The sequence below is a fragment of the Cupressus sempervirens genome, chromosome 1 (genome assembly GCF_028749045.1).
Source record: "Cupressus sempervirens isolate cs-2001-9-10 chromosome 1, ASM2874904v1, whole genome shotgun sequence".
Taxonomy (NCBI): domain Eukaryota; kingdom Viridiplantae; phylum Streptophyta; class Pinopsida; order Cupressales; family Cupressaceae; genus Cupressus; species Cupressus sempervirens.
The window spans coordinates 786,243,227-786,250,414 of NC_143118.1; the positions used below are offsets into that span (position 1 = coordinate 786,243,227).

At 35.4% G+C, this 7,188-nt stretch overlaps 1 pseudogene; it reads right to left on the minus strand.

Annotated features, from left to right (window-relative positions):
* Positions 1–3,862: 3,862 nt before the first annotated feature.
* Positions 3,863–5,950, minus strand: LOC149580218 (aldehyde oxidase GLOX pseudogene; annotated as a pseudogene).
* Between the last annotated feature and the right edge of the window lie 1,238 nt (positions 5,951–7,188).

Consider the following 7,188-nt stretch of genomic DNA (forward strand, 5'->3'; position numbering starts at 1 on the left):
TAATAATTAATTATAATTTTTTTTAACATACTACAAAAATATGTTGAAGCTATAAATAATTTATTAAAATACAATACTTCAACAATCAATTCTAAACTAAAACTTTAAATTACAAATGATAATACATATATATAAAATAATAAGACAATTCAAAAAATTAACTGAACATGTTTAATATAAAAAACAAAAATGTTGACAATATGGAGAGTGTGCCCTCAAAAGCAATGATGGCTCGATATGCAGCTCACATGGGGCATGTCCAATCAGGCAACGCCAGCTAAACTAAAACATAAAGCTTACCAAGGGGACACTTCATTTTTTTCTATGTCCCGCTTGGTATGCTTTACATTTTAATTTAGACTTTAGTCAATACCGTCCATTCATACCATGACATCCAACCCCATCCAAACAATGGGGCTAGATTGTCGTTGCTAACATATCTTATGTCATCTCCAGTCCATTAGGCACCAGCTACGATGCAACATATTTGCACTAGTGGGATGTCATGTGTATTTAGATTGGCATGGCCATGATTGTGTCATAGATGTCAAATCACATTCATACACCCAGTTACTTTCTGGATAAAAGCAAATATTTGTCAAAACTTCACGAAGCACAAGGCATAGGCTATTTTGGGATTAACAACATTTTAAATTTTACATGTTCTTTTCCTTTAGTAAAATTAATTTATTATATTTTTGTATGTAATTTTTTGAAATTTAATTGCAAATAGTGAGTTGTTAATATCAGTATTTAGTATGACAACATAGATTATTTTAGAAATTATAATTCTAATAATTTAATATTATCTTTTATTTTAGAAACAAAAATTGTCTAAAAAATAATATCTCCTTTTAGGATAAGCTAATAGATTTATTATCTTTATATGTTGGTTGTACATTAGTTTTTATTAATATTTAGATGTCATATTTTTTTTATAAATTTTGTTACAATGATTATTTCACCCTTGTTGTCATTATAGTTATGCTTATTGAATTGATAAGTAGGACCTCTTGGAAAGTTATGATGGTTTATTTCACTGGGTATTAGCTAGATTCAATGAGTACTTAGCATTTCATTCATTTTTATAAGAGATAGGTTCTTATGGACAATTACTCATGCAACATGGATCAATGATTTTGACTCAAAAATATCACAATAATTATAATTCAACAATTAAAAGATTCAATATACTATAAATAAAATAGTATCAGAATTCCTTATATAGATAATGCTGTAAAAATATAGGTGATTTGTATCCCAAGTAGTTATCCCCACATGGAGCTCCGATTTGTAATTTTCATCCTTAGTTTGCTCTAATGATGGGAGTTACATAGAGTAGCCTAAATTGTCAGATCCATCATGTGTTTCTTTTGCACGTTTTGGTAAATAATATATGTTGCTTCATAGAATTTGATTTATTCCTTAGTTGTCTAGAGGAATGCATTCTATAGACTAGCTCTCTTTCTTTAAAAAAAATTCATTAAATCATTTCACCTTTATTGTCGTTATAGTTATGCTTATTGAATTGATAAGTAGGACCTCTTTATGATGGTTTATTTCATTCGGTATCACCTAGATTCAATGAATACTTAGTATTTCATTCATTTTTATGAGAGATAAGTTCTTATGGACAATTACTCATGCAACATGGATCGATGAATTTGACTCAAAAATTACACAATTGTATTAGACTAGAATGAATACTTATTATTTCATTCATTTTTATGAGAGATAGGTTCTTATGGACAATTGATCATGCAACATTGATGAATGAATTTGACTCAAAAATTACACAATTGTATCAAAATAGTTCATTAAACTTTTTATACAAAGCACATATACATTACATGAATGGAATGTATATACATACTTTATAATTCTACATAGGTTTAATAACTAATTAATCATTTAACAAGTAAAGTAAAACAATTATCATATGTGAATTTTTTGTTAGCAAATAATATTTATATATTCCATCACTAAAAAGGTCTTCCACTAGATCCATCATTCTTATTTGTACACTTGAATCAAGACCATGAGAGTATATTTTACAATTAAAGGTTTCATGCATTAATATCTTCTCTTGCTTTCATATTTTTTATTGAAACATAATACATTAATTTTAATACTTTTGATGGATCATGCAAATTTCAAATAAAAAAATAAGCATGTCCTATCAAACAAAAACTTTTTGTAAGCGGGCAATGTCATATTGATCCTTGAAATCATATCTGCCTCCAGAAACAACATGTGTTTTTCAACACCACTTGAATAGTGTTTCTCAACACTAATATGGGATATCAGTATTTTTTAACACTTAGTAGATTAACTACCTCAAACAAACAATAGTGATGATTATCCAACATGTCTCTCGACACTATCTCTTTCCACTAAATGGTTTCCCAGTCATATTTTGGGATAAAGCATTAAATCAGGTGTAAATACTGGCTCTCCCATCCCTCATAATGGAATTTTTTTAAAGAAATCTTCTTTGCAGATATGGTGGTATGATGAGATTATAACCACTACCAACTTGTCTTTACATATATGTTTTAAAGAGATTTGGAGGATTCTTGTATAGTTATTGGACATTGAAATATTTCCATTTTTTTATTCCAACGATCAGTAGAATTCTAGCTTTTCCTACATGGTTTCATGGTTTCAATTTTTCTACTTCGTTGCTTGAAGTGCAAGTGCCTCATCAAATCTTGCGGTCAGCTATTTTCATGAGTTTTCAGAAGGAGGATCATAAATAAATAAAGGCTTCTTTCGCCAAGGAAGACACCATAGTTTTGAAAGATTTGGAAATGTTGGGTGCTCCCACTGAAACCTTGTACTCTGTTGTGGAGAAGCTGCCTTCAGGAACATGTCTACAAATAGGGGATTCCAACTATGAGAATCCAATAAGGATCCAAAGTTGGCTACCAAAAACACCCTGCCCCTTGATTAGACTGAGGCAACCATCAAGAAAGCTCACGTTTCAGTTCAGGCCAAATCTGAAGCCCCTTTGGTCAGTCAACAACAACCAAATCCTCATCATCGCGTGGCTTGTTATAAAAGAGATGAAAATGAAAAAGCTAAGTTTTATTTAGGTAATTGTAACAAACAAGCAATGGATGCCTTTGGAGGAAGTATGGGCAAAAGATGGCCAAGGGCAACTTGTGTCCCAAGGCCTACTACCGATGCACCATGGTTGTCGGTTGCCTAATTTGCAAACAGGTACCCTTTCCATGCCCCTACATAGATAAGGATCCATGTCCAAGTTAATGATGTTTTATTGGGTGCACAAGTTCAGAGGTGTGCAGAAGATAGGTTAGTTTTGGTGACAACATACAAAGGGAACCACAATCACCCTCTTCCACTAGCATGTTTCATTTATGTTTACACATGCAACATTTTCTAATGTATTGAAATTGATTGAAATTTTAAACATAAAAATGAAAATTATTTTGAATTTTCAAAAGATTCAAATATTGACATATTAATGATGTATAATGCATTCTAAAATCTAAAAGTACAAAACCTATACAATATTAATCTACTATTTATTTATTAATACAAAATGGTTATGGTGCAACATATATTTGTATAATGTCAATTTTATATGCTTCCTTCTATTTTATATATTTTTAATTATTCTTTCAAATAAAAATCCTATCAACTACCCTTGCACCTCCTTTTGGGTGCAAGTGCTAGTTTTATTATTATTCATTGTTGTTTTGTCGGCGAACATCCAAAGCCTGGCTTTTCTCAACTACAAAAGTGGGGAATAAGATTCAAATTCTTAGCTATGTATTTTTTAAGCGAGCATAATATCTTCTATTATGTGTTGTTTATAGAAAGAATGAGTTACTAGAAAGAACTATAACAGCTACCTTTATTTATTTTATATATCACTATAACAAACAATAAGAATACTGTATAAAGAATTTTTAAAAGCAGAGCAAGGTTGGGAATCTAAGTTGAGTTCCATATAATTTCTATGTGAGAATCTCATTCATAACTAATGAAAAACCTGTCATTAGCAATGTCGGCGGTCGCCATCAGCTGGCACCGACTACTTTTGTCGTGTAAATAATAATAACTATTTATGTGGTATGCAATCATTTTACCTACTTTCCCGTCCTCCTTACGAAAGAAACGTTTTATTTTTATCTCATCAACAATCAAAGAATATTAGCAGCAACCCAAAGAATTTCATAATATCCTCCTCTATGTGTTAATTAATGAAGCGAATCCATTCGGCCTTGCTGGGAATCCCTCCATTGACAACTGTGAGCAAGTAGTACCCTGACGGAGCCGCCACCGCTGTAGGTGGAGCCGTCAAACCCGCCAAATACCCGCCGCTGCCTTTGACGACAGCTGTGGCTGCCAACGACAGCATTCTCTGATTCATCGACCACGTGTGCGTCGTGAAGGGAGGGGCGTAAACATGGAAACGAATATTGGTGCTGGGACGGTTGGGAAGAGAGAAGCGGACGACGAATTTCGAACCGTACTTGATCGCTTTCGTAGAAATGGAAGTAATGGCTGCCCTTTCGGGATCGTAATTGGAATGCAGGTAATAAGGAATGTACGCTTCCAGTCGAAGCTCTGTCGGAAATGGCACGCCAGAGAAGCGGTATCCAAAATTGGAGTTACTCCCGCCCACCAGAACCCGCCCATCCGGAAGAACATTTGCAGTAGAGTGATACATTCGAGGAATCGCCGTAGCAGCCAGGACCCGGAAACGATTCCCCACGGCTTCAGCGGGTCTGTAGAGAAAAGGGCTCAGAGCAGGCTCTCTCGCAGTTTGCCAGCCGGCAGTTCCTTCCATGGCGCCGTTGATTATGAGAACTTCGCCGGTGGGAAGTATGAGCATGTCGTTCATCACCCTCGGCCCGGGCATGTCCTCCATTTGCCATGTTGGATTTGACGATGTGATCTCCAATCTTCCGCAACTCTTGAGCGCCTCCACGAACGTCTGGTTAAATGTGGCTTTTTTGAAGGCTCCGTCGGGCGCTCCCCCGCAGATGAGAATCTCCACCCTTTGGAAATTGTTAGCGGAGTCGAGGGGCAGCATGACGGACGAACCCGATGAAGGGTAGTTCCGTGCACCACCGCCAGGCATTGCGGGGAATGTTCTGAGCACCTTATTATTCTTGTAGTCGAGGAGGATCGAATCCTTGTTGGCAAAGATGAAGAGATTGCCATCAGAAGACAAATGTGTGAACGGGTACAAGTTGTTCTCCTCATCGACACTATTTGTCTTTTCCAAAAAGGGGAGCTGGAACGCCCCTTCGCCAGGTCTCTTAGGAACGAATTCATAACTAAACGATCTCCGACCTCCAACGACGATGATCCGATCGTCGGGCAAGATCTGGTTGGAAGAATACCATCTTCTGGAGGAAAGCAATGTGGGAGATTCAACCCAGTCGCAGGACGAGTCCGAACATGGAGTGAAGGAACGGATCACCCTGTCACCGTTGCTCCATCCGCCAGTTTGCACAAGAGTACCGTTGCTGACAAAGGAGCCCGAAGAGCAAAACGTGTCCGTGATGACATGCAGAGGCTTGACCTCGTTGCTCGCAATATCGAATTCGACGGAGTGCGCCCAACAATCTTCACCCGCGGGCGGTGTTCCACTACCGCAGGTTGAGTCAGTTCTGCTTATCTGCGAGGGCCCCGCCAGGGTCTGGTCGAAGATGAGCACTTTATTGGTGCGTAAAAGTGTCATGTGCATTGCTGAAACACCCGCATTCTCCAACAGAATGTCCCAACTTCCCGCTAGCAGTGGCTGTGCTCTAACATTTAGACAGGAAATTGCAAAGCATAAAAACAAGGCTTCAGTCCATAACCTCTTTGATAATATGAATCCTTCCATTATTATCGACCTGCTTATACAATGCTGGCAGCGATCTAAATCCAAAACTTTTGAAACTTCAGTCTATTTGCTCCTACTATTGTCTTCCTTCCTGAATATGTCGGGAACTGCATTAGACCGGCTTTATATAGATTTTTCGTTGAAGGGATAGATTTTTCGTTGAAGGGAATTAAATTATTATTATTTACTTTGGCCCGCCACCGAGGAATGCTACGGTTGCCTTTCCACGACTCAACCCATACAAGCTGGACCATGGGAAATGTAGGAGAAGAATCAAACGACATAGGACACGGAATCAGTAGATAGAGCTACGTGTTTAAAACATGGAAATGATGTGGAAACCTCATCTTACGCGCTTCTATGCATATTGTAATTGATTTGTCCCACGGTACAAGTGACCATTGTAATTGACTTGTCCCACCGTAATTATTTGTGTGCATTGTCCCACAGTACAAGTGACCATCGTGAAGAGTGATTCCTTCGTTCACGTGGTTTATAAGGGTTCAGCAATCCTGACCAGTTTCCGCGACATATTTAATTTCCTCACGGGACATTCGCTGCGGGCACCGGTTACGCACCGTAGAAATGCGTGCCCCAATTCCTCTTCTGCCCGGATGTCAGTCTAGTACGCATCTGACATGTTTTGCTGACAATGTCCTTCATAATCCTAATCCTAACTTTTATTTTTTTAACTTTAGTCTATTGATTAAATTAGTCTATAGGACATTTTTATCTCAATATTGTATAATATTTTTGTTTATTAAATTAGTGTTATAATATTTTAAGTAGATTGAAGTTTTGAAATTATATATTGAATTGGTAAAGGTCAATTTTTTATTTTATTTTATAGTTATTATTACTATTATATTTCATAAATAATAATATAATTTAAACAAAATTTGTGTATAGTTGAATTTTGAAATTTATTAATTAAATTTATAATTTTAAAATTTTTTTGGTATTATGTAATTTAATTTAAGTGAGTAATAACAATTTATTATTAAATAATTTTTTGAGACGATATAAGTAAATCTATTTTAACTTATGTAATAAATAACTTTTTAATTTGATTGTTTTCTAATGCAAATTAATTTGGTATGTAATAAAATATAATTTGGGATATATTTAATAAGTATAATCATTTAGCGAACAAAAAGTTTGATTTAGATTTAAGGAAGGAAAAAAAAAGCCACTAGAATAGAATAAATAAATCAACATAAAAGTATTGCCAAGTTTTTATATTTGATCTTATTAAATAAAATATATTTATTTATCTTTTTTTTTTTTTAACAATATCGCATCTCTACAATCAATATACTATT